The sequence below is a fragment of the Rhinolophus sinicus genome, chromosome 6 (assembly GCF_057876585.1).
Source record: "Rhinolophus sinicus isolate RSI-liver-muscle chromosome 6, RSI-T2T, whole genome shotgun sequence".
Lineage (NCBI taxonomy): Eukaryota > Metazoa > Chordata > Mammalia > Chiroptera > Rhinolophidae > Rhinolophus > Rhinolophus sinicus.
In genome coordinates this window covers 68150423-68178348 of record NC_142506.1, presented here as the reverse complement: position 1 = coordinate 68178348, position 27926 = coordinate 68150423, and the positions used below count along the sequence as shown (strand labels likewise).

At 48.7% G+C, this 27926-nt stretch overlaps 1 long non-coding RNA gene across 5 annotated transcripts in view; it reads left to right on the top strand.

The window, feature by feature from the left end:
- Nucleotides 1-2282: 2282 nt before the first annotated feature.
- The window catches only part of LOC109457772 (uncharacterized), a 39807-nt gene continuing 14163 nt past the window's right edge, over nucleotides 2283-27926 (top strand). The window contains exons 1-4 of one of the 5 annotated variants that reach the window (XR_016021588.1): nucleotides 2283-2525; nucleotides 5059-7939; nucleotides 8343-8419; nucleotides 10476-11922. This is a non-coding gene — a long non-coding RNA (uncharacterized LOC109457772). The other 4 variants (XR_016021586.1, XR_016021585.1, XR_016021587.1 and 1 more) reach the window with 4 other exon arrangements.

Genomic DNA, 27926 nt, shown 5'->3' with positions numbered 1-27926 from the left:
TCTTTTTTCTTTTGGTAAACACAGTGGCTAAATGAACTTCACAAACAGCAATTAGGGCCAGCTTCCTCTTCATTCCCTAAAACGAATTCTCCTGCTCCCTTTTGCATCTCAGTTTTATTTGACCTATAATTATTCCACATGTTAGATGGTTTACGTACTTAATTCTTGCAGTGAAATCCTAGAGATAAAAGTTCCGCAGCATATTCACAAGTTTGCTGGGAAAAAGGATGCATATTCGAACCTGAGACATGCTGGGCTCCCCCAGGTTGGACAGGTTTGGACCACCAGCCTTCATGTGACTTGTGGGTATCGGAGGTGGAGCAAATACCTGCGTGCCACATGCCTGGGCCCCTTCCTTTCCCACGGGGGATCTTGCCAGACTGGTATTCTAAGAACCTCACCTCAGGAAGCACGGGTTTATAGATTCGTTCCTGTTTGAAAAGCCTCCATCGGAGGAAGAGTGGACAGAGGAAGGCAAAGACTGTGAAGGGGTCTGTTTTGAAGGGTGGCGGGCATGCAGGGGTGTATCATTATGGAAAACCTCTCATAATTACATATTTTATCTTTCATTCACCACAAAATAACCTAAGGCCCAAAAGGCAACAGGTCTAAGATAGTGAACGGACATCTTAGGAGAAAATACATTTTACAACATTTTTAAAAAAGTGCGTTTGGGATTACAAATGGGTGAAAATAGAAAGGAGCATCTAGGGTGGCTGGTTAGCTCAGTTGGTTTGAACGCGGCGCTCGTAACACCAAAGTTGCCGGTTGGATCCCCACATGGGCCACTGTGAGCTGCGCCCTCCACAATTAGATTGAAACACCTACTTGACTTGGAGCTGATGGGTCCTGGAAAAACACACTTAAAATAAATTTAGAAAGTGAAAAAAAAAAAAAAGGCATCTAAAAAGTAAAGCACCTTCTCAGGCACGATTTAAATAAGGATCTCATTAAGATTCATGTTCTGAAGACCTTTATTTCCAAAATAGTCTTGGTAAGCCTTGGGCCTTTTATGGCTAAGGTATTAGGTGGGTGCAAAAGTCATTGCGGCTTTTGCAATTATTTTAACCTTTTAAACCACAATGACTTTTGCACCAACCTAATAACGGAAACCACGCCAACGACAGCGGATGGATCGGACGACTTTATCCTCCTGAATGAACAAATTAGGTCGTTGTGGAGCAGTTTCATTTAGTGGCAATCCCTGTGAGGTTCTTACAGAGTGAGAAATGGCTCTTCTGGCAGCAGACCGCGCTGAAAAGAACAGTCGTCTGTGTTTCACGTGAGAGTGGGGTGTGCAAGGAAACCTGGGGACGTGTTAATTGGCGTGCGTCATGCAGCCCAGATGTCAGCGAGCCCAGGCTTGTTGGGAGCAAGGCCCGATCTAGCACCTTCCACGCTGCAGCCTGTGCGCGGTCTGGGTGTTTGGAGAAGAGAGTCACTTGGCCCTTGTTCCGGGCTCTGCAGTTCCAGCTGGACAAGTGTGGGAAGCTCCAGCTGGCCTCTGATATGGGGCTTATTCAGAGGCGTCAATAATATCATCGATTAAAAAGCATGAACCCTAACTGTGTCTAAAATGTGGGAATTCTTACCGATGCGGGTCCTAGTGCAGTTCTAATTTGGACTCCCTGGGCGCTGGGCGTCTGCCTGGCGCGGAGTGACCGCGGAGACGCACCGGCACCCGCAGGGCTGGGTTTGTGCGCGATGAGTTTGTAGAGGAGAGAGCGTAACCTTTCCAACGGGTCCCACTCTCAGGATAGTCATTCTCTGAATGTGTGAATAAAGGTCGCAGTAAATACAGCAATGCCGGCCGGACTGCGCACCTAACGGATTTTGTGGTGTGGATGTGATTCTTCCAGGCAAGAGGGTTGGACCAGCTCGTGCTCAAGCTCAGTCTGCCTTTTGCAAGAGCTCGGCCCCCAGGGGGAGCCAACCTGCCCAGCCCGCGGCGGGCCGCCGGGTGCCTTAGCTCTCTGCTCTGCGGGGCTGCGGGGCCTGCGATCGCGGAGTGGGGGTGCGCGCGGGCCTGGGATCAGGGGAGCGTGGGGGCTGCAGGGGTGGGGCGCACGGTCTCAGGTGGGGGTGCGCGGATGCGGTAGGTCGGGGCGCGCGGGCCTGGGATGGGGGCGCGCGGATGCGGTCGGGGGCGCGCGGGGCTGGATGGGCGCGCGCGGATGTGGTCGGGGGCGCGCAGGGCTGGGATGGGAGCACGTGGATGCGGTCGGGGGCGCGCGGATGTGGTCGGGCGCGCGCGGGGCTGGGATGGGAGCACGTGGATGCGGTCGGGGGCGCGCGGATGTGGTCGGGGGCGCGCGGGGCTGAGGCCGGGAGCGCGCGTCGGGTTGGTTCCTCTAGTACGAGCTGTTTAACCTGCGGTGGTTTACGCGGCTTCCTTGGTAGGAAGACCAGGCAGCATTGCAGTGTGGCGGAGGCTGCGGATCGCCCGCAGGGGAACAATCGGCGGGGATTCGCGCAAACGACCCGAGAAGGCATTTAGCCGTGAGGCACTGGGACACTTGGCAAACGTTAGCTGAGCCCCGTGTTGTTTGATTAGTCCGCTTTTTATGTGTAATGCATCGTGGTGTCATTTTGAGTATCAAATGATTCTTCGAGAGGGTGTTTGGGGGAAGAGGTGGTCAGTGGAGAGAAAGGGTCTTTTTCCTTCATCTCACTGTTTCCTGCTGAGGTTGCGGAATTCCGTGAGGCTCAAAGGAAACCCTATGTTTTTAAAGAGCGATAAGAAAAACGCCACCAGCCTGAGTGGGACGGGTGCCTCTCCTGCTGGCTGTCGCTGACCAGCGGTACTGCCCTCGCTTCTGTGAGGTGGCCTACGCGTCCCCACCACCTCGGGCGTGGGTGGTGTCACCCGAGGAAGGTGGCTGACTGCAGAGGGACCGTCACACCGGGTCCAGTGTGACTTGGACCGAGTCGGCTCACCTGTCTGGGTTGTGGTGTACACACAGCTCCTGGGTTTGCTATGAGACATGAGAAACTCACCTGAGCCAGGGACTGTGGGGGCTCAGCGGCTGTTAGCACCGCACATGCGTGGGAGCATTGCTTTCTCTGGGTAGGAGGGCGCCGTGTGCCCCACACCCCACACAAATGCTGCAAAGACAGCACAGTCAATAGCTGAATTCAGGGGATGAGTTTGGATCAGGAAGAGGAGGTTCTGGGGTTCAGACCTAAGCTCTGCCCCGCTGATGGCGAGGCCCTGGGAAGGTTAATTAACTGCCCCGTGACTCAGTTTCCTCAGAGGTAAAGCAGGGATAATCGTAGGGTTGTTAGGAGAATGCAGTGGGGTGACAGTGGGGAGACGCACTTTACTGGGTCATAGCAACCAGCGAGGGCAAAGTCATGAGTGGTGTCACTTCCTGCGGGTGTTAGAAGGGAGCATTTTCTCTTCTGTGATGAAATGTTAATGGTTCCAAGAAGAGAACCGTTGGCTTTCTGTCTTACTATTTTGCTGTTCGTGCCTTGATTTATTTTCCCGTAGCCTTTTGCTTTTGCCTAAGCGTTGGCGTTATTTCCCCCCCTTTTTTAAGTGGGTTACAGAACCCTTGCTGCACCGCCCTTCAGCCTCTTTTTGACTGAGGGGGACACTGGCCCACTGAGCCCTGTTGTGTTCACTCACCACGTTGTGTCTGCTGTAAGCTGGGTGTGCACGCGTGCGTGTGTGTGTGTGTGTGTGCGCGTGTGTGTGTGCGCGCACGCTGGGGGCCAGGGAGCCCAGTGAAGCCCTGCCTGTCCTCAGGGAACTCCAGGAGGAAAGGAAGGAAGACAGGCAGGTCGCATTAGAAAGGCAAGGCAGGCGGAGGTGTGTGCAGGTAAGGAGCCGGCCAGGTCGGCTGGTCTAGCAGGTGTCAGGAGCCCGGTGGGGTCCGAGGTGCGGGTTGGCGGGGTGGTAGTCCTGAGACTGGAGTTTGGAGAGACGGGCCCAGGAGAGACGAGACCACAGGAGCAAAGCTGTGCAGGTGGGACAGCGAAAGGAGACTTTGGGAAACAGATTCCCTTTGGGAAATGGTTTGAAGCCTGCGGCTGAGCCGGGGAGGTCACGGAGGAGGCGAAGTGAGAGTGACGAGTGAAGGGGACGGGTGGGGGGACCTGGACCGGGGTCTGATGAGGGTGAGGAGCGGCTTTATTAATGTTTCTGGTGAAGTGTGAGGGGAGAGGTGAGGACCTGGGGTTGCCCGGGCTCTGCGGAGGGGACGGCAGTGCCACAGGGGACTGAGGGGGCCGTGCTGCCATGGACAGAGCCTGGGGGGGCTCTGGGCTTCTGCCCAGTGGGGGCTGCTGCCGCCATCCTGGGGCGGAGCTGAGGGGCTGGACGGGCAGAGAAAGTGAAGGGAGCTGTGCATTTCCGTTGCTGCTGGCTTCCCTGGGGTCCTTTTCGCATAGAAACCGTGTTAGGAAATGTGTCCCGGATCTAAAGTGAACTCATAACGCATGTTTAATCCAGCGTTTCACAGCACATAAAGCCTGTTAATCCACAGTGGGGCACAGCACTCTGCAGTCCGGTAGGAGTTAGTAAGGCCGCGTCTCAGAACTTAACGTCGTGGGAAAATTCACTGCAAATCCCGGGGAATCAGCTGGAACGTGATGGTCAGCTGGGGACTGTCTGATATGAAATGGAGACACCGTGTGCCCAGGGAATGTTTACCTGGAGAACACCTGTTCTGTTACAAATGACCAGATGTCATTTGAGTTGGCAAATGAGAAAAGTCACTTATTTGTTGTAGCTCAGATTTTGTGGTTTCTATCGCTTGGAATTTAAAAGACACATCAAATCTGTTTCTTTTATTACATTTTAAAATTTGTATCCATATACCTGAGGAGAAAATATACTTCACTGACCGCATTTGTTGTCAGTGTCAGTTTCTGCCTTGTAACCTGGTCCTAGGGTTGTTTTTCTGTCCTGGAATTTTAGAATCAATGGTTAACGTAGTTATGAGAAATCATGCTCACACACTTGTCTGGGTAAAGAAAAACTACAGAGCTCGATCATGGCGTATTTAAAGAAACGAATCCTCTTCAATAGCGATGACGTTTTATTTCTTGCAGTGTTTCCACCTTCGTGGCTGTCAGCGGCAGCAGCTGCATCACACCTAACAATGAAGAAGTGCCTACTGTGTGCGCAGCACCCCAATTTGAGACGCTGTTCCTTAGAGCCCTGTGAGCATCTTCCAGCAAAACGTCGTATCTGCCAGTGTTGGGGAGAGTGCGTTAGCCATCATCCAAGACGTGGTGCTTTTTGGTCAGTCAGCAAACACGGAGCACCCAACACATCCCGGGTACCATGCTAGACACGGGGACTCGTAGAGCGTGAAGTTGGAAAGGCTCGTCGTTCATAATTCAGGCCGTCACTCCGGCTACCGCCCGCTGTGCCGGCATCACGCATGGTGCTCGGGGCGCACATGGCAGAGGTCTGCTCTTCGGGCAGAGTGGTCAGGGAGGGTTGGGACAGACAGGGTGTAGGAGACAGACGAGCAGGTGTGAGCCAGGTGGACGAGCTCGCCGAGGAAGGAGGGTGTGGGCGTTGAGAGGTGCGTGGAGCTTGGCCTTTGAAGCACTGACGGTCGGGTGTTCTGAGGTGAGGAGGTGAGTGAGAGATGAGGCGGGAGAGGTGACAGAAGTCAGGTTACTCTAGGGCTGCTGGGCCCAAGGGGTTAGGTCTTTGTCCCGAGGCCGTTAGGAAGCCTTTGAACACTTTGGAGGCCAGAATGATCAGATTTGTGTTGTAGAAGTGGTCGTGTTGGCAGCGGAGTAGAGGAAGAATCGGAGGGGTCAAGGGTCAAGGGGTCCATTAGAGGGTAATGGCTCAGCTCCAGGCGACACATGAAGGGGGCCTGGCCTGGGTGGTGACACGGGGATCAGAGGGAACTGAGAATAGATGCCATATTACATTAGTTCTGAGATGTACGCTTCATATTTTTATCTCAGAAATTGTGATGAGGCTTGGATTTGGCTATGTGTTTTCTTTCTTAGAGGCACATCAGACAACGGTGCATCTGATAACGGATGGCCTCTCCTGTTAGGTGAAATATGTGTAGGAGATAAAAGCTGCAGGCCTTGGCGGTGTCATCGGTCTCCAGCGGCTGGGGGCATAGCAGCCAGCTGAATGGTGGGGTTGCAGCTTCCCAGAGAAAAGGCTTTGTGGACAGGCTGCATTCCTCAGCTTTGGGGTGTGTGTGTGTGTGCGTGTGTGTGTGTGTGTGTGTGTTAATATGGCAAAGTCCAAAATAGAAAAGTTATTAGTTAACACATGCCAGGAGCTGAGTTGCCAATTTTAAAGATTATGAAGTGGAATATCTCGGTTTTAGTTGGTAATAATTGGAGATTAATAGATTAATTGTTGATATTAAACTGGTTCTATATATAGATGAACCATTTCTCACACCTTAAGGCAGTGTGTTTACATTTCTTGCCATCTTTTACTCCCTGTCTCTTTAATTTGTGCCTCACCCGCCACGGGGTGGCTCCAAGTATGTGTTGTGTTGGGGTCTTTCTGGCTCACGTGCTCTGCAGTGTCCTGTCTCACTGCCTCATAGGGAAGCAGCCAAGCAGCAACAGACACAGGCCTCGCTGCTGGAAATATTGAGAAGCCTTAGTTGTCTTCCAATGTATCCAGCCTGGAGGGTATTTTTAGCTCAGGAATAACAGGCCTACAGGGGATAGTTAGTCTCTTGAGCAGTGAGTTTGGAGGTTCTGGAGGTCCCATCCCAGACGCCCCTGGTGGAGGCTACCGACATCATTCATTTCAAATGCAAGGAGTCGTTTTATTAGAGCGTCATCTCCGTTGGCAGCGTGAAGGCGGGTCGGTTCCCAGATGTCCTGGAGAGCATGTGGGATGGCACGGCACGCCAGTCTTTGTATCACCAGCTTTGCAGCAGAACGTCACGGTGCCAGCACTTTCCATACGGCATGAGAGGCAGGATGTCCAGGGGAGAAGTCCTCCTGTCATTTCTGCTCTGGCACCTGCTTTTAGCATCTAGAACGATGACGCTACGCGCCTACGATACATTATCAAGCTTTCTGATTGCGAAGACGAATAATAATAAACATCTGAGCTGCTTCTTGGGTGATTTAAAACTGTATGTACGTACTCACTGAGTCTCTTGGCTGTTTCTTGAGAATACTTCCCTCGTGCTGGGTGATGCCTGTTTATTATTAAGTAACAAAGAATTAAAAGGATTGACACTGATGAATACATGACCTTTAATGAATGTATAAAAGTGGTTGATGTTTTCACTAGACGTGAATTACGGTTTGGTGTGGCGTCCTGGCGGGAAGAAGTGGTTCCTGGTGAAACGATTGGCGCTGCCCCGGCTGCTCGGGTATTTCTGGTGCAGGTTTCTCGGGAGCATCATTGAATGATTCTCTCCGTAATGACGACCTGGCCTCTGGTGCGATCAACCAGAAACTGGTCCTGAGCTCCTCTGGTGGATAAATACAGCCTTTGGCAGCACAGGAAGGCATCCATAAGGAGATCCATGAAAACAGGCTGAAGGTCCCTGTTTAAATCGGAAAAGGGCTGGCGGGGTTCTCATCTCCCCACATCGGTCCAGGTCCCCTCCCTCCTCCTTTCTCTGTCACCCCCTAGTAGCCGTCATCAGAAGTCCAGCTGCCTTCCTGGGACTCAAGCCTTTTCATTTTTTTAAGGATCATTTAAAAAAAGACTGACAAAAAAATAAAGCTAACATACAATATTACGTTAGGCCCAGGTCACCCACTGCTTGTGACCGCCCGGGGGCTACCGGGTAGGAGCTACAAAGCGATCTGCAGTTATTGCTGCTTGTGCTAACCCTGGAGGCACATGGGAGAGGCCACTCTGGCTGCCACCAGCGTCTGGCCTGGGGCAGCTCTGCAAAAAGCCAGGACACCCCAAGGCCTGCTGCCACCTGTTGGTTCCCTTAAGATTCAGCCGCTGATAACACCTCCTGTGGTACGTGCGTTAAGTAAGGCAGGGCCTCAGGGAGTCACTAGAGGGGGAAGAGTTGTGGTCACAGGTTAATGTAGACTCTGGTTTGGTGCCAGTGCTGAGCCTGGAGCGACTCAGCAAAAGTCTCGGAGCACATTGAGGCCAATCCCACCTGGGGCCCTCGGACTCCGATAGTTTTCCAGAAAGAGTGCAATGCAGGCAGGGCTGGCTGCTGGGGAAAAAGTGCCTCTGGCTTCGGGAGAGGCAGGTGGGTGGGCGGGGTCCCAGTGAGTCAGTGGGGCGGAGCCCCGGAGCTCACCAGGCCAATCAGATTCGGATTTGCCTGGAGGGGGCGGGCTCAACACAGGAAAGATGGCGCCTGCACGGGAGGGAAAATGCTGACTGTCCTCCCGCCCTCGCCTCACAGCCACACACTTCAGTCTGTGCCCGTGTGTCGCCCACGCCCCGAGTAACCGTCCGTCAGTCCCTCAGCTGGAGCCCAGGGTGAGTGCCCGAGAGCGAGTGCGTCTGTGTGGAGGACGGCAGGGTTTCACGGTGCCTTCCTTCCATCGCATCCGGACGGTGGGAATTCCTGCTGTTTCTCACAGGCAGATGTTGTGGGGGCTCCTCTTCCCGGCACCAGTACCGCAGCTGGGGTCCCTCGCGCCTCTGGGGGGAGCCGTGCAGCTGAGATGCCCTCCCAGTTTCCCACCCACCACGTGGAGGTCTGGGGCCTGTTCTGCATCCCTGCCCCCCCCCCACCAGCCTCGACGCTGCCCCTTCTTTGTATCCTTAGTCACACAACTTCTGTTCCGCCAGACTTCAGACGCGTCTCCAGGCTAATTGTTCTATGATTTGGTCGTAATTTCAACGTGGTCACAGATGAGGCAGGCGCAGCGTTTACCTGCTCCTCCACCTTGGATCTGGGGCCAGGGCCTCGTTAAAGCCCCGTCTCCCTGAGCCCTCGCTCTTTGCCCCCTTTCTTGGTGGGAAAGTTACAGGGGTGCTGAGCACAGGGAGGTACAGGGACCCAGGGCTTTCGGAGTAAAAAAGACCTGGATTCAATTTGCGGTGCGACCCCGACCTGTGATTTACACTAAGTTAATTCACCTCATTTTTTCACTTCTAACATCTCAAATGTGTGTTTCCTCTATAAGCGTGAGATTATTGTGAAGACTCACTGAGAGAATTCTCCCAAAGCGTTTAGAAGAGCCCTGGCCACACTTGCCGTGAGCTGTGCTGTGAGGGCATCTGTTGTCTGGTCTCCTTCCCTCCCAGGCCCCGGGCAGATGCCACGTCCTCCGTGAGGCGGTCGGTTCTGTGTTTAGGTTTTGCACAGCTGTGCACGCCTGCCCACCTGGCACGTGTGTCATGCTCGCCTTTCCCCGTGAGGGCCCACGAGCTCTTTAACGAGGGGCTTCTCCCATGTTTGTCCAATGACTTGACTTCTCAGGGCCCCTCCCTCCCTTAGGATCCTCTGCTTTCTCTTCGCTATGTCATGGTCTCAACAGAGATGCAGAGATAGGATTATGGGACTGGTTTCATTAAACCCGAGCACACGCACACACATGCGTGCACACACACGTGTGTACCCACTAATTCAAGGGATTGAATGACCCCGGAGAAATGTGTGGGGGGGAGGCCTTGCTGTACCGTGAGCAGGGACCTCCTGCTGGGGGTGCAGGGAGATAAGAAAAAAGAGACTATTACAGTCCGGGGGGGAAATCCCATGATAGATACTATCACTTAAAATGTGCCAGCAATGAAACTGCAAACAGACAAGGACGAGATCGTCACATGAATGAAAGAAAGACAGGGTAAGAGGGTGTTGAGCAAAAAGAAAACTGTGGACGCGAAGCATCACTCGCCTGGTTCCCCAACAGGCAGAGTAGACGTCAGACGTCTGCAGCCTCAGGTGGGAGGGACGAGGACGGGAGGGAGGAGGGAGACCAAGGGGAATTTTTCAAACACTCAGGAGAGGGCACGGATATTGACCGGTGAGGATAACACGCCGTAAACTGAGGCATCTGATGCACTTGGCACTCTGCACCTGTGGCTGAATGTCAAATGAGAGCTTTCTCCTCTGGTGGCCGATGCAAAGAGCAATCGTAATAGAACCTACATGTGACAAGATGCGGCCTGGACCTTAGGATCAACTTTTCCATAACTCAAGGGTGACAAAGGTCATAACTCAATATGACTGTGGTGAGCCAAGTCCCCAGAGATACAGTGACAATCCAGGAAGGATCTGAGGAAGACCTCGCACGTGTCATTGTTGTTGCAGGCGTGGGGCTTCCCAGACCTGTCCTCCAGGGACAGGCTAGCGCTACCTGTAACGACCTTGGGGGTGGACTGTTCAGTGACCTTGGGAGAGTGGGCACTCCTTCCAGATCATTTTGGGGAGAATATTAGCTCTTAATTAGTTCCCGTCAACAGTGGCTTTGAACTTGTGGAATTAAAATGAATCGATGGTCTGAATGCATGCCGCGTCATTTTTACAGCTCTGAGACTTTTTTCCTAGGATGGCTTCTAACTTTGGCCTTGTTCCCTGTTTTCCCAGGCGTGCATCCTTCCAGCGGCAGCTGCACTTTTCTTTTGAGCTCTGAACCCTGCCCCAGTGGGTAAGTGATTTCATTTAGGTAAACAGTGTCCAGAAATAGACACTAACTGCCAGCACACAGCTTGTTTGTGATAACGGCGGCCGGCAGCCCTGTGTCAGGCTGACGATCTCACTGTCCACGCCGGTTGCTGACTTCCCCTCTTTGTCAGCTGCCCCACAGACGTGTTGCCTTGTCTCACGGCACAAGTCAGGTCGTGTACGCCAGCTGGGTTTTACCTGATTTGGGAAGCGGGGAAGTCACACACAACGGCAGAGTGGTGGCCCTGACACGGGGACCTTACTGCCTGGTGTGGTCCATCTGTGGCCTCAGCTCCCCTCACTCTGCTGGGACCATCTTCTGCAATGGCCCTCGTTATAGCTAATGAGCCGTTCATCTTTCCATTAAGGTTTTTTTAAAAAAAGGTTTATAACCTGGTCACAGCAATAGTTTGCTTTAGCCCGACCCCGCAGTGACAGGTGAATAGCCCGGCCGTGGCTCGTGTTGTCATTAGCGTTGCTTGGTGGGGCGGGGGGTGGGCGGTGGGTCCTGCCCGGGTTTGTAACACACAAAAGGAAGAACATTTGGGAACCAGCCATCCCTCCCTCGGTTTCTTTCCTTTTCTTTTACAATCAAATTGGGCCAGAGGCCCATGTGGGGCTGCGGTGGGACCAACGAGTGATGGTGGAGTGGTGGGGAGTGAGGGCCGAGCAGTGTGGGGAGAGGACTGTCACATCCCCTGGGACGTACAGGCCATGTAAAGGCTCCGAGGGACGTGCAGAGAATTCAGTGTGAAGAATTCAGAGCCAGGCAGGAAGTCGTCTGTTAGGACGGTATTGCGAGAACGCAGGTAAGAGGTGGCGGTGGTCGGGGTCAGAGGTGTAGCACGGAGGTGTGAGAAGAAAATCCTATTTCTTTTCAAGGTTGCAGGACGAGTCAGTGGCACACGTGTCGTCGAATGTCACAACCCTAAGACGAAAATCCATTTTGAAATCGCGATTAATAGAGGATGTCTTCAGCCAAGGGTTAAATGACTTGTTCGCTAAAACCTCGGTAGCTCCGTGGAAAGTGTTAGTTGTTTGAGGCCATCAAATGGCACAGTGAAGTGTTGACGTCTCGTGTCCCTTCAAAAGCGAGGGGCAGTGCCGCTGTGGTTCCTTGTGTGTGCAGCTATGGAAGCAGGGGTCAGGGCCGGAGGGGAGTGTCCAGCATAACTCATTGGCGTTGGACTGAAACCCTCTTGTTGTTAAAGCAGAAATTCCTACAGACTCCAGCCTGTGTGCGGCTGGAGATTTATTTATCACAGGCATTCAGTCTGCTTTGCTGTAAAAATGTTGCTGTATTATTCTGTTCGCGAGATCCAGAAGCTCTCATTATTAAATATCAGTAGCTGTCGACGTGCAGACATTATATCACTTTCTTCCTAATGTCAGAATTTCTTGAGATGTTTGTGTGCACGTGTGTGTGACTAACACCTTGACCTTTCTTTATTTAATCTTTCTTGCAGCATCAAGAAGGTGTTTTGGGTTCATAGGAGCAGTTACTATGGGGAGCAAACAGTGTGCGAGCACGAGGTGTGTCTGCGACGTCCAGCGCACGCCTTTCTGAGTCCCTGGCCCCCCGATGGAGGCAGCAGCCATCGGGTAAATGCACAAGCATTTCTATGATGGCAGCAGCCTCAGCGAGGGTGCAGCCACCATGTCACTCTCTGTTGAGGGACTTTGCTGATGGAGCCACAGGTGACAACTGTGCAGTGAATCATCATTTTTCCTCCCAGGTGGGGGCCAGTTATCGAGGAACACACGTGATTGAAACAAACACAACGTATTACATACATTGCAAAGTTCTACTACAGATAAAAAGATGTTAAGTGGTGGTCAGTGTTATGGTCACTTGTCCCTTTCTCACAAATTTTCTGCCATGACTTTAGTTGGAGATTTTGATATGGTCGGATTCAAGCCTACCACCTTTGCTCCATGTTTGTCCCAACTCTTCTTTGTTCATTTCTTCCTCCTTTCCTGCCTTCTTTGGGGCAAATTGAGTATTTTGTAGTATTCCATTTTATCTCCTCTCTATTGACTTTTAGCCGTGCTCATTCTGTGTGTGCACGTGTACGTGTATGTGTGTATGTGTGTGCACGTGTGTATGTGTGCACGTGTGTGCGTGTGTATGTGTGCATGTGTGTGTGTGTCTGTGTGTTAGTGGCTGCTTTAGACATTAGCATATGCGTCTTTAACTTAGCACAATCCGCCTTCAAATCATACTACATTCCTCCTTTGCTCCCCACTGGAGTTAGAGTTTGATGTGACCACCAGGGACAGGAATCAATGCCGTACCTGTTACACTTGTGTGGAGATTAGCTGCATCCACATTTGCATTTTGAATCCAATCGATGCGGATGCAGGGGTCCCCTCCGCTCGATCACAGGATTGATTGTTTGGTCCACGGCATGGGTAGTGGTGGGTTGCTTGTTTTTCTCTTTTGAAATAACTCGTATAAATTAAGAAAACAAAAGGGAACATTTAGCAGAAACCTTTCTTTAAAGGGGAGTTGAAACAGGCCTGCCGGATGGCGGAACGGCCTTGTTTTCCCGGAGCAGGTGATGAGTGTGGTCCCCTCTCAGACACTGGTACCATTTATGGAGGTTTGACCTGACTGACTCCTCGTCCGAGAACATGAATGGCGGGAGGCTCAGTGTCAGAGTGACTGTCCTTTGCAGAGGCGAGCTCTTTGACATTGATCTTCCATCTCTCACAGATGAACCCCTGCTCGTCTTCCTGGTGACGTGTGTTTCATCCCATTTAGCGCCTCTGTGTCTGTCGCAGAAGTTAGTGTCTTACAGGCGCGGGGGCCTGGGTCAGCTCCTGGCACAGTGGCGTGTACATGCTGATGGCTTAGTACAAAGTAGTCGTCGGATCTTGACCTTAATGATTCCACTATTTCAACGGGACTGACTGAGATGCTTTCTGTGCAGACTGGCCGTGGCTGGAAAGCAGTGTTCTTGCCTCCAAAGGAACAATTCAAAAAAGCATTGGCTGCCCTGACAAATCACATGGTGAAATATCGCCCTTGTTTATAAAATGAGTGGTTTGAACTTCAACTGTTGAATCCTGTAAAGTTGCATCGGTGATTATTTTATGACATACAGGATTTCGTGTTACATATCAGTGCATGTGCATTTAATTTGCTAAGTGGCACTTCGGTGGCGTGTGATACCTTATTGTACGTTATGCGTGAGTGGTGGTTTCAGCTGGTTAGCAAAATTAATAGGTAGAAAGAGCTGTGATTGCGATGATGCAGACAAGAAAGGCGGTGAGCTTTGTTGCTCAGAACTACTTTCCAGAGTTGAACACACACTGTACACATTCAGGGAACCCGCATCTGATAAGTCTTTTGCTTTTAACTGGCTGCCTGGAATAGCTGCTTTCCAGGCTCTTATCAGGAAATATAATCTCGAACTCACCACCGTGAATCCCTTCCCAAAGCTCCGAGAGAAGCAATGTTTATGGAGGATTGCCCAGATTACTTGCTGTCCATCCATTTTTTAGATAAGGCATCACCTACCTGTTGTCTTCCAGACCGTGGGGGAACGCGGCATTATTGCAAGGTTGCCCGCAAGTCTTCTGTTGAAGGTGTTAGTATTTCTGTCATTGTTATCTGGACAGACATGACAGTGACATTGAATCATGTTGGGGAAGAGCCTTTCCCAGCAGCGGGGTCTTCACTTACAAGAAGAAAGTCACGTGATAAGTGGCGTCCACAGTGGGACGTGGTGTGGAGTGTGCAGGCTTTGACCGGGACGACCTGTGTCTCACACTCACTTTGCCTTTGTAGGACGTCAGTGTTGTGTGGACCCCCGGTGAGGGCTCGGTCAGCTGTGCACATCTGCACTGTGAGGACAGGGCACAGGTGACACCGAGAGGGATGGCGTGTCCCTAGGGTGCTGGTACGTTTCCTGTGATGCTCAAAGCTGGCCTTTGTCGTCGGGGCGGCAAAGACACCTGCTTTCGGTATCGATGTTTACAACATGAGTAGAGAAAACAATTGTTAAGAATGTTCCCTTCCAAACAGAGGCGCAACAGCAGCAGCTGCTAAGGACCAGGTCTGTACGGGAGCCCGTGAGGGGGGGGCGGCCACGCAAGCCCCTGTGGACGCGTCCGTCACCTATGGAGCTGAGTGTGGGGCCACTGCTCTAGGCCTCCCGGCCTCAGTGCCTGCGTGTACGTCTCCATCAGTGGGAGTGACTGAACTGCCTCGGGAAAGGTGGCTGGAACTTGCTGCCGCTGTGCCCAGGCCCATAGCTGTGACCTGGGGGGCCACCCGTGAGGTCAGACACCCCTGTCTTTATACTCGGGGGAACGTTTCTGCTCATCAGACACGAGTGAGAGATGACAATCTAATAAGCGAAGCAACACATTTCACACACGAGGCAGAAAGGCTGTCAGTGTCCCTTTCTCTGGGGAAAGTGTGTGGAGGAACTGGAATCTCCACGTCCACTGTGTGGGGGGGGCCAGAGTCTGTGTTTACGGCCGTTTCTGTGCTCGGGCCTGAGACAGCTCCGGCCTTGTGGAACCTCACCATTCTGGGGTGGAAAGCCTTTCCCTGCTGAAAAGACAAAGCGGCCCAGGACCTTCTTTCAAACGCTGGCGTGAAATGAGCAGGCATGACAGCCCAGGGGTTCTCAGGCAGGACCCCGCTCAGAGCTGCTCTGACCTGTGAGCCTTACGTTCCGGCAGGTGCCTGGGAACAAGGCCAGCTGGTGAGCTTGTACCACTTCCTGCATTGATCTGTAGGGTTCTTTTCCATCCTACCTGCCCAGAGCCCTGCATGGGGTGCGTGCAGGCCGGGACCGATAGGGGGCGATGGTAGAGAGTCCAGGGGTGGGGGGGGGGAAGGGGTCTGTTTCTAGCAGTGTCACTGGGAATGTCAGGAGTGACAGGAAGAAGCACCATCCTTATGGGCTCGGCGGGGGCCACATGCGCACGAGCCAACGGAAGGCTTAGACGAAAGGCAGTTATAACTCGTGGGGCCCGGGGTCCCCTGGCAGCACCAGTCAGACACCTGGCCTCCGGGAGGTTCGTCTCATGAAAAGGGGAGGCAGTGAGCACTTGGGGGTGAGGGAAGAGCCATTGATGACGAATGGTGGCTCTCCGTGAAAAGGGCTTCATGTTACAATTTTTCAAACTTCCTTCCGTGAGGATTTCAAGCACACGTCGTACCCTTTATCCGTGTGCTTCATTCAGCTTTTTTTGCTCCTCAATTCACCTGGCCCCATGGGGGTAACAAGGTCACTCTGGGAAATAGATCATTGACTCGTCCTAAAATATTACTGCCAGAAGTGGTGAGGCTGGGTCAATCCTAGAGAAATACAATTGGTGTTACATCTAGTCCCGCGGAAGAGTGTCGGCAAGCACAGAATTGAAAGGACATGAGTGTGTCGCCCCATCATTAATAAGCAAATCAGTTTAGCAAAGGAGCAGCTTTCTTCCGTTCACCATGCTTCTCGGCTCCCTTCTTTTCCAGGCTTGCAGGAAAGTCTGCCTATGCAGGCATGTGTGTCCTCAGGGCGTGAGGGGACAGGAAGGGCTGGCCTCCCGTTGGCTTTGGACTGCAGACAACGTGAACTTTTGCGTTTTCTGGGGGCAGGAGAACTACGGACGTGGTTCTGGGGCCTGCATCCTGCTGGAGTCGTTTTCACCTGGGCACACCTCTCGCAGCCCCTGGAGAATAGCATCTAATGGCCTCCAAGAGGACATGTGTGTCACTGTGAGCACGCCAGAGGAAAATAGTCGAGTTTCCTTTTCCGTTTTTTCTCTCCCCTTGCATTTATCTCTTTATTTGTTTTTGCATATGTTTCATGCCGTACCTGAGATGGTGGTAGATTCATGATCCCTCACCCACCGTCCCGGGGGGCCAGAAAGCCCTGGAAGCCCCGGAAGCCAGGAGTTACTCTGCACTTCATTTGGCCTGACTGATGTGCGCCTGTTTGCAGCTTTTTTTTTTTTTTTCAGCATGACCAGCGTGCGTCCCCAGAATAATCAGACAGCTGTCTGCAGAAATCTTGATGTGTTTGTTTCATTACGGGGTGCCCTAGACACCCCGCCATTGACTGTTACCTAATGTATGGCGTATGCCCTCAGTTACCTTGTAAAAATCAGAAAATGTGAAGCGCGTTTGGTTCTGAGGATTTTGGATGAGGGTGAGGGACATGCAGTTGTACGTAATTTATAGATGAGTAAAGGGACACACGGTGAGGGGACAGGCCCAGGAGGCCTCTTCCTGACACCGGCTGTGATCGAAGAGACCCAGAGCCACCTGGCCGGGCTGGTGACTGACACCGACCTCATCAGGGCGAGGGCCTCCCGTCCCCTGGGCGAGGACCTTGACTGAGCCCCACCAATTACCCCCCTGAGGTTGCAGACAGCGGGGCAGCCGGGCAGAGGGGACCTGCGAACTGAAGACACAAAGAATAAAAGTTCTACGTGACTTTGGGAGGAGCGTCCCTAGAGCCCGACCAGATTCCCCGGGTGGGGAACTCGGCTGAATTCTGGAAATGAATATTCATTTCCTGGCCGTGGGGAAGAGTGCGTTTTGATAACATTCTTAAATCATTTAAAAATAATTGTTTTGTGACAAATGATGGAAGCAGCTATTCACATTTTGAACATGAGAGAGAGAGAGAAATGTTGAGTCTGAACATGACGTGTTAAGTAGAGATTTCCCGTCCCTTGACTGTCGTGACATATTGAGGAAATCACAATAACAAGAAGCATGAAATGATGGACGACGGTGTGACCTCATGGCGTGGCGTCCCCACAGCATTTTGAATCAGCTTCCCTCGGCATTTTCATGCGTCGTCACAATGTTTAGTTTAACCTCAGTGCCTTAAACAATAAACTTGGTATGATTCGGAAGGATGTTGCCCGTAAACTCTTGCATCTGTTATTATGCCCAAGCTGCAGAGGTTCCCAGCCTCCTTCCTACGACATGTGTCGTGATGTCGCCCCCAGGAGCAGGGCGCCCTGTGCAGCGTTCGCGCCTGGAGTTTGTCGGTGACCCTGGGGACGTGGAGTGTCACTCTGAGTCCAGTAAGTGATGCTGGTGGCGCAGGTAGACGGGTCTGACAGGCCTGACTCACAGCGTCTCGGCCGCCTTTCTCCAATGAAGGCTGTACATCAGCCCTCAGAACCTGCCGGAGCCGGAGAGGGTGACAAGGGAATAACATCCCTTTCTCTCCCATCGACAGGGGTAATAACTCCTCCCTCTCCAGGGACAGATTGTAAAAGCCAATAGCCAGGAGCTGTGAAGCAGCGAGGGTGGAAGAATTGAAAATGAAAGAGGGAGTGGAAATTTTGCGTAAGGTTTTAGTGAGATGGAAGAAACCATCAAACGTCAATCTTTTAATTGCCTCATGGTTGACAGGGGGGTTTGCAAATGTTGGTCTTGATTGCTTAATTATTTGAAGCCGGTTATTAAAATCACGTACATCGCATAGAGGTGGGTTTACACTTTGTGTAGGTGTTTCACTGGCGAGTATTAGAAGGTGTTGATGCTTACCATCTGAGAGTATTTGAAGTCATTGCTGAGAAACGTTTATTGACTATAATATTTTAAAATATCGCTACGAAGGCAGGTGCCTGAGTCCATCAGCGCGCTTCAACTGTTTAATCCGATGTCTTTATTTCCTCTTGCAAACCTGTGTTCTCGTTGCAGAGGCACATGAGGGTGTTCCGAGTATTTTTCAACACTGAAGAATTTCTGTTTTCAAGTAACAATCAGAACGATTTAAATGTCATGCCTCTTCAGTCTTCCGAGGGCAACTGATGACGCAGAGGTGGGTCTTCAGGTCTGTCGTTTTAAAGGAGAGCTGCCCGTTCACGGCCCGCGTGAATGCATGAGGTTTGCAGGCTCAAACGCTGCTCTGAATTAAATGTAGCACAAAGGAAAATGTAACTTTCTAGCAAAGCTAGCCGATCCGGAGAGAGATGCCTCTGAACATCTGCCTTGCGCAAAACACTCTTCGGTTTTTAAACTAGGGCTGGTGTTTAGTTAAATCTCTGCGGACTCAGTTCACTGAAGGTGACAGAAGCAGTCACTGGAATTCAGTGAGAAGTAGACGCGACAGTAAATTTTTCAGGCAGCGACAGGAGATCTTGTTATAGGGAGTGAGAGTGGGGGTCAGGGCGATCCTGTTGATGATTGAGGAAAAGAGAAGTAAATTCATTCTGCTTCAGGCACTTTGTCAAGTGCCAGCCGCTTACCATTGAGAACTAGTCACCCGTTCTCGTCTTACGGCCCTAGAGGTCACTCACTTGACATCAATCACGGCACCGCATACATGGAGCAACCTAGTGCCACTCGGGAAGAAATAAAAAAGAGGGATGCTGCTCTCGGCGTGGAGAGGACGGCGCCCGTCCCCACATGTTGCTGTTTTAATGCCGGACGTGGCTGGGTATCGATCTTCCGAATCAAGTCATTAAAACGTGCGGTTTCTGTTTATTGGAATGAAGCAATTAAATGGTCCAGTTATGCCAGACCTTACCTTTTCTGATGAAAACTATTGATTTCTTGCCACAGCTTTATAAGCGACAATGTTTTTGATTACTCTTGACAAACCTCCTTGGAGTGTTAATTAAAATCGTACCAGGCGAGCAGGTGTGGGACATCATTAGATTGCCGGGGTCACGCGTCGGCACTTGGTATCCGCAGCCTTGTATAATGAATGGGGCACAAGAGGGGGGACCAACATCTTCATCAGCAGAATTAGCATCTTTGCTTCTTCAAACACCAGGTGACATTACATTTCAGACCCTCTGCTTCGGAATCTGCTGCCGCGGCCACTGGTTACAATGTGCTTTTTATGTGTCTCTTGACTATTTTCAGTATCCAATGAGTTTCTGTTTTTGTTTCCGAGGTAGCAAATATTTAAACTCATATTTATACAGAAAACTGAGGAACAAACAAGATTCTTCCTGTGCTTATGCAGATCCAGTCATGAATATTAATGAGCCCATTCAACACTTTAAAAATCCCATCAGTGAGAGCTCTTCAGCACGATTTTAAGAATTATTTCACTACTCGTATTTGGGTCCTGCGTGAAATATGATTATTTAGGAATATGCTCTCGCAACGATGACATTCTATTAATCTATAACCGTATTTTTTCCTGTAGCTATTAGAAGGTTGTTACCTTTTAAAAATTAAAAAAATACTCAGTGGTTATTTATAAAACAGAGGCAAAGAATATTCATGTTTTTGAGAAACTAATGATCTTTACATTAATGCTATTTGTTTTGAAACTTGATTTAATTATTAATTCATTAACACAGGCTTTGAGGTGGACTTCTTTAGTTTTTGCATAATGCCTAGAATGTAAGTAATTGAAATTAGATTTAAAATCCTCTGTGATCTGGTGTGTGCAGATAGCAAGGCAGCTTGTATTCCGCAGACTCATAGGCCCTGAAAAGAACTTTAAAAGGTCATCTAATCCAATCCCCTGCTACCCAAGTAGCTGTTTAAAAATGCACTATTTTTCATTAGTCTGGCATTTTAAAAAGGATTAATGAATTTATAAATGTATTATTTACAATGTTCCAATCATGTCTGTGGAACGAGCTAAATGTTAGACTTTGAAATGAAAAGTGTTGGGTTTTTTTTTTAAACCTCAACTTCTCTCAGCAGAGTGTCTTATGGTTTGCAAAGTCTTTTTCCACTTACATTCTTTCATTTGATCAGCAATCAAGTTTTATATTTCAGGGAAATGTTTTTTTAATTTTTTTTTAATAAACCTGTGGCTCAGTTGACTCAACTGACTGAATAATAATTATGTGCTCTAATGATTTGAAACGATGTCATTTCACAGCCCCTGTTATGGACAGACAGCTTCTGGAAAGTGTAAACAAACCCTGAAAGTAAACCTCTCCTTGCGTTTTGCAGGTGAAGAGAGATGCGATGTTCAGATAAGAGCTCCAGGATAGTTTGTTAGCGCTAAGATTTAATCCCCGGTTTCTAACAGGTTGCACAAATAGTAACTATTCTGCCAACCACTTAAGCAAAGTGTTTTAAATAGTCAACATAGAACAGCTTTGTAGGATGTTACAATGCTAACCTTAGAAGCGATATCTGTGTCTGCATAACCAACCATCCCTAAACTTGTGGTCTAAACAGAGAAATCATGTATTTTGTTCATGAGTCTGCAGTTTGGTCGGAGTTCAGCCGCTGGGGAGGCTGGACCCGCCAGAGGACCCGCTTTCTAGGCGCTTTCTCAGATGGCTGGCGGGGTGGTGCTGGCTGTCAGCCAGGCGCTCAGCCTCGGCTGTGGGCCTCTCACGGTGGCTTGGGTGCAACGGCCACCTTCCAGCATGGTGGCCTGGTCCCAAGAGAATAAGGCAGGAGGACGTGGCATTTACAGACCCGAGCCTCGGAAGTCACACTGCATCACTCCGTGGTTGAGGCAGGCATGGCGGTCGGCCAGGTCCAGGGAGGGGGAACATAGACGCCACCCCTCGGAGGGCAGACCTTCAAGGTCACAGTGATAGGAGAGCTTGTGGGATGACAGATGTCGTCCATCCTTGGATGGTATGATTGGTCACAGAACCCATTTGTTTAACCCCTTTGTAAACATGTATTATTTTACATACAACTTAATTTGAGGGAGGTAAAAAGTGAATGGAAAATCAGGCGTGATTCTAATAATTCAACTATGTTCTTTAAATAATATGCTCTACGTTGTGTTTTATTTCAGAGAAAAGGGCATAAAGAGAGGTCATTTTTTATGAGATAATTGTTATGAAAGGACTTTGAAATCTATAATCTATAACATAAGATACAATGGGAAATAAACGCCATGGATTTAAAAAAACAAAATCATGACAATTGTTTAGTCAATATCTATGTCACTATCTTTTGAAAATCTGTTGTGTTCTGACAAAAAGGAGCCCCACTGTTTCAGGAAATTCTATTTGGTCAGTCGCTATATATTGTTACATTGGAAACTCAGTATCATTTGCTGGGGTGTAGTGTTTGGTGTTTGCTGAAAGATAAGCATGCTGTATTGTAGAATTATGTATCTGGGATCTTCAAAAGTTCTTTCATTGATTCAATGAATATTTATTCTGCTTCTGCAATCTGCCAGGCACTGTTCTGGCCACTTGAACAGTTATTTGCAGGGTGGTGTTTTTAATGTACACGGTACCGTATGTATGACTTTTATTTAACAGATACGGTACATTTCTCTGTGGTCTTTTGAACTATTGACTAAGGCTTCTTTTTAAAATTTTTAATCATGAAAAGAATTAAGTGACAGAGGCAATTTTTAGATGCTATGGGAAGGTTTATCTTCCATTAATCCATTGTGGATGTTGGAATGTTTCATGTAAATTGTTCAATAGAAACAGAGACCTCTCTCAAAAAATAACTTAGCTATTTATTAATGTATTTTTAAAACCATCATTGTGGGTCCTTCCTTATCTGCCAATATAATGACTTCACTGAATCAAATTTCCAATATAGATTTTCTAATGATAATTCTTCAACTCACATTTGTTGAAATGCCTGCCCGTGTACCAGGCATCTTTGCAGGCACAGTGTTGTTGAACCTTCAGGAGAAATCTCTGGTGGTGTATGGTGCCCCTGCTTCCCAGATGAGACCACCTGTTCTCATCACCTTTCCTTTCCCTTCCCTGTGGAACGTGCAACAATTGTGGTACTTGTCAGAAGCACATGTTACCTAATCATGTACCCAGGGTTATCGAAATCATAGATTTCACTTATGCATAAAATTTCTGCCCCACATTTCTACGGCGCGTTGAGTTTTGGCCGGGTTCCAAACACAAGGGGGTATCGTTGAGTTTCTGACGTGAACAATCTGCCATCAAGCCATTATATATACATTATCTACTTTCTATATCGTCCGCAGTAAAGTGAAATCCCATTTATTAAACCAGTTTTACACTGACATAGTAAACAAAAAAACCCAAACTGAGAAATGGAGGGATATTTTCATCTCCCAAACCCACCGCTGCCACTTCCCTCAATTTCAGTTCCACTCCGGCCGCAGGGACAGCAGTGGGTGCCGGGGAATCCAGGAGTGCAAACACGCGTTCCGCAGATGTTCCGGGAAAGCCGGCCTGGTGGCTCCGTGATTGGGGTGGATTTCCCGGCCCCCCCTTTGTGCTGCTGGGCACCCACTGTGCTTGTGTACATTTTACACGCTGTCATGTGGACTTGTGTGGTTCTCTTGCTTTTCCTAGTGGCATTGTTACTCTTGAACGACTATTTCATGCACCACCGGCCTGGAAGGTGCACGGACGTACGGTGCGTGCTCGTCCAGGTGACCTGTCCTTTCCAGCCTCTTTCTGTTCGCGGGCAGGCTGCTCCTGGGTGGCGTTTTAGTGGCTGGTGTGTCCTGGTGCGTGTTCCACAAGCAAAGCCCGTGTTCTTTGAGGAACTGCGTCACTCAAACTCTTTCCTCCGTGCTAAGACGACTCCTGCCAGCGAGCTCTCCAAGCTGCCTGCGAGAACTTTGGCACAGTTTTCCTAACCTTTCGAACAGTAAAAGCAAAACTCCTCTTTGATAGAAAAAAAAAAAAAAAACACCAAAAACACAAAGCCCGAGGCCTTTGGCACGTAGCCACGAAGGATGTAGGCGACTGGCCGTGATCTGACAGAATATTCCACCCGTCACTAAGAAGTTCTCTTTAAGGTCCCCAGAGTGGCCCAGGCGCTTTGCTGGTACTACACATATATCAACTGTCACCGGCGGCCGGCAGTGCTGAAGCGAACACAATGGAACATCCAGATGGTCTAAACAAAGCAGACAAATGGTCACTGCTATTAAAAACTGTTTACATCAACTTCCAGGATTTCATGTCGTGAAGTTTATGTTGTGTCACTGCCGAGGCACTTACCCCCCAGCCATGGAGGATACCAGCCTTTTATAAACTGTTGCCGGGGCACTCGGCACCTCTGGAAAGTGAACTTGGAGAGCGAGTTAGGACACGGAGTGATGTCAACCAGTCATGTGTTTCAGACACTTTAAGTGATGTGCCCCGGATTCTGTTTTATTGATTGTCTATTGCAACCTGGGGCTCAGGCCCAATAAATGAAGCACAGCCCCTTCTCTGGCCAGAGTGAGTCATGGATGGATGGATGGATGGAGGGAGAGAGGGAGGGAGGGAGGGAGAGATAGAGGGATGGATGGATGAATGGATGGATGATGGATGGATGACCGCTCTCAGCCTCAGCAGACTGGCCTCTGAGCTCCTTGGCTCCTTGCTGGGGACCTTTACGCAGTGAATGGTTTTGTTTTCTTCCTCCCGGAGGTTGTGATGCTACACCCTGTCTTATTGGGGATTAATATCTATGAATGATAAACCTGAACTTTCGTGGCTTCCTCCTCTGGCCTCTTTGTGGCATCCCCTTTACGAATTCCAGATGCCCTGCTTACATTGCTAAAGCTTGGTTGTGTTGCCATTGATAACAGATAAGACAAGTCTGAGGGGGCGTCCAGCTTATTTCTGGTTAAAGAAGGATCCAGAAAAACTGTCCCTGTACTCAGGTTTGTTATTTGCTATCAATTGTTTTTGTGAGAACCTACCAAAAAAAAATGCATACTAAAAGCATACTGTTTATTCATTTGCCCTAAAATTCAAAGTAGAAGAACAACAGAAAAGATCTCCACACATGCAAGCTCAATAATTAATTCGAATAATTATTTTCTCTATAAATAATTTTAACATGATTTTATATCATAGTTGGGTGACCTTTGAAAAATAACCAAATGCCATTTGTTGTGTCATTTCTAAGTTACCAGACTTCAAGTTTTCTGATGTGTTTCTAGAGATGCGTGAACTCATAAATGATTAAACTCAAGTGTTTAAGAAAATGTGATTTGTTGGCCTGTTTCTCTAGAAATAACCTTTTTTTAAAGTTAAGACCATGTGCCATGACACAGAACCAAACTTGACTGACAGTGTGTAATGTCCTCAAAGGAAGTTTGATGCCGGGCTGTTATGGTCACAGGCAGAGGGGCTCAACTCTGTTTGCAATGGGGACAGTCTTGCGTTCACAGTTGTCCTGGTAAATCAGACCCTTGCAGTGAATCTGACAAGGAACAGGTTTTGATCACCTGTGTATTTTATACAGTTGTAGACCTTTTCATTGTCACATGAAATTCAAAGCTTTAGCACCCATGGTGAAGTGTAAAGAAAAACAGACTGTCCATAAAAAGTTCATCTGCCACAGGTACATTTTGTGTATACCATGATACAAATACACAAGAAACACGTAAGCCTTCTCTCGAGAGCCTTGGAGCATCTGGAACTTTTCTCTGACCGTGGTTTTGTTAGATGCCCTGTCAAGAGGCAGGGTGGAAGCAGAGAGAACAGCACGCGTCCTCTGTAATTTGGATGAGTGAGACCATTTTATTGGTTGTTGGTAGGTGTGCTCTTTTCGTGGATGTCTCAGGTAGGAGTTTTAAACGTGCGAATAGTATAGATGTGGAGCTAAAATGGAGCAAAACAAGAGTTTTGGCTTCTGCCAGGGGCCAAGCCCTGTGCCCACTTTCTGCGAGCCCTTCCCAGCCGGCCTGTCGTGCTCATGTGAGCCCCTGGTTTCCTGTTTATGCCGGTGCCGAGTCCCACATCCGGGCCAGCCCGCCTGCAGCCCCATGTTTTTCCGCACACCCCAGGAGACCTCTTCCTTAAAATGGCTCATTATTTATCATTCAAGTAAGCCATTGGAATTGTGTTAATTCCTGTTTTACTTAGCACATGCTGAATGCTGTCATTATCTAGGAGCAGATAATGTTAACTTCTGACTGGTATCCTGAGTACTAATTAAGCCAACCTGGTCAGGGCGGCTCTGAAATGGGGTGAAAGCCAAGGCCTTTGGCTGTTACATAACCCGAGGTTAACAGCTGTGCAAACCCGGCTAGCTACGTGAAGACCTTCTAGCACTTTCTTCGTACTAAATTGGTCAAAATTTAGACATCGCTTGAACTCCAGCCAAATAGAGAATTAGCAGAAGTTTAGCTCGTGTCGCCCTCTGTTTTTGCTTCCTTCTGCCTCTTAGGTGTCCAGACCCTCCATCATTTCTACTTCTCCCTTATCAACACTTCGAGAGCTTATGAGAAAAGAAACGAGTTCACACTGCAGCATAAACAGCGGTTTGCTTCATAGCCAGACGTTCGCAGGACTATTTGTATTTTCAAATAAGATAAAATCCTAAGCTAAGGAAATAGGATTCTGGAATTCTAGGCTCCTTACCTTGTAGGAGAGGTATTTCTGGGGGCATTGCAGACACCTGCCAGTGTCTCTGGAGTCACATCAACTAAAAAAATTGCTTCTTCAAATCCTAAGCCATATGTTTTCTCGTGTTTATTAGATGGCATGGTATACTTTTGAAAACAATTCAAATGTAGATATAATCCAAGTTTCAACTTATGTTGTGCGAAGTTACACACTTGAGACGTGTATTTTCTTCCCCCTAAAAGCTTTTGATGCCCTTTTCTTAATTCTGTCTCCACAGAAGGGGTATCTTATTATTTTCATTTTCTTCTTATTTCTCCTAAAACATACTATCCTTTCAAACATTCTTGAATTTCACAAAATCATTTTTGTGAATGTTACATAGTCTTTTAAATTTTGTTGACTTTTGAAAAAGTACCTATTTTGAAACCCAAACCTTAAATGCCATCCAGTTTTCAGTTTTCCCTGCTCACTCGCTGCCATCAGCATGCCAGGGGTGTGGCCTGGGTTTCAGATGCCACTCAAGTATTTTGGGAATGTAAATGGTGATAGGCTCTTATGGAAAAGCTGACAAAAATTAATATTCTGATGGAAGATTGTTGCTTATGAGTGCTTTTGAGTCTATGACATTTGCAATATTTATTTGTAGCTTCTGCCTTAATTATTGCACTAAGAGGAACATTGTTGCTTTGTAGTCATTGATGGAGAAATCTTTCAGTGCAGTGAGCTCTGATTTATAAAAGAGCACAAGGTTACAGCTGGGAAGATTGGATTAATCTGACACCAGGTTTCCCTGTAACACACCTGATATATGGTGTGATAACTGTAAATGTGTAATAAAAGGTCAACAGAGTTGATCCCACTAGAATTAAAAACAAACAAACGAATGAACCAATGGCTTAGTGGCTTTGCAAATAACTGGAAATATAGCACTTGTTTATCTGATTAGGGCTGAAACACATCCCTAAATAAGTCTAAATAAGAGTCTGGGGGACAGAAAAGCTTGTAGCGGGATGTTAACTGCATGTTGTTGTTGATTTTACTGGGCCTTGGGGATGAGTCGGAATCAAAGTCTCGTGATCGGTAAGGTCTTCTAGTTCCAACGTTGTATGACTTGGTTACTTCCTCACGTTACTTCCCCTCTTTGATACACACACTCTTTTTCCAAATGTCCTTACAGTCCCAAGGTTTCCCCAGCACCAATGGCTGTAAATTGGTGGTTAGAATAGTGGACAATATTGTTTACCTAGTAGGCTCCCTTTTTCTTAAAGCAAATGTCCATGAATTGCCTTAGTTCTGTGCCATACGGCTAATGGATGAGAAGGCAGTAAAAATGCAGGTTCTAGGCAAGTGCTGCACAATCAGCCATATTTATAAACAGAGCTTTATAAAAATAGAGCATGAGACGGTGTTGGCCGTAGAATGACTAAACACTTGGATCCTTGGAGAGCGGTGCTTGTGTTCTGTGACGCGTCAGCACATGTTGCATCTATCACCAAAAGAATGTCCCATGTAAGGCTTTCCCCCACGGTAATCAAGGTTCAAGTCAGAGAGCATTGTTTTCCCTTCAGAGGCGCCATCAGGATGGCATGAGTCGTTTTAGAAGAGGGCCCCACTGGATAAATTCCTGTCTGTGATAATATCATTTTAACTAAATTTGACTGCCCCAGTTCACTGCCAAGATGTTTGTTGGCTCTTGTCTTGAGAAAATCTTGACTTCTAATGACTTTTGCATGGAGGCAGGGGTGTACGATTTCTTTCTTTCTTCTGCTTTATCTGTGTTTCAGTTGCTCGTTACCTAGATTGTTATAAGATTTATTTGGTTCAGTGCTCACAGTTTCAACAGATTTTTAGTAATTTTTAAGTGTGTTGGAAGCCGTTAAGTAACTTTCAGTATTCATGGGTAATCTTGCTTCCAACCCTAGGCAGTCCTTTGGACCGCCACGAGTATAATAAATTCATCAGTCCACGAATATTATTTAGACCGACTATGTGCCACTCACTAGGGGCAGAGTGGAGTGTGTCACAGTCCAGGGAGCCTCGTGTCAAATAGGGGAGGCAACAGACATTCATGTTATAGCGTGAAAAGCATGATGGGCAAGTAAGGCTGGCTTTAATGCTGGAGCTGGGGAGAAGGTGAAACTGGGCCGGGTCTTAGAGCGTGTG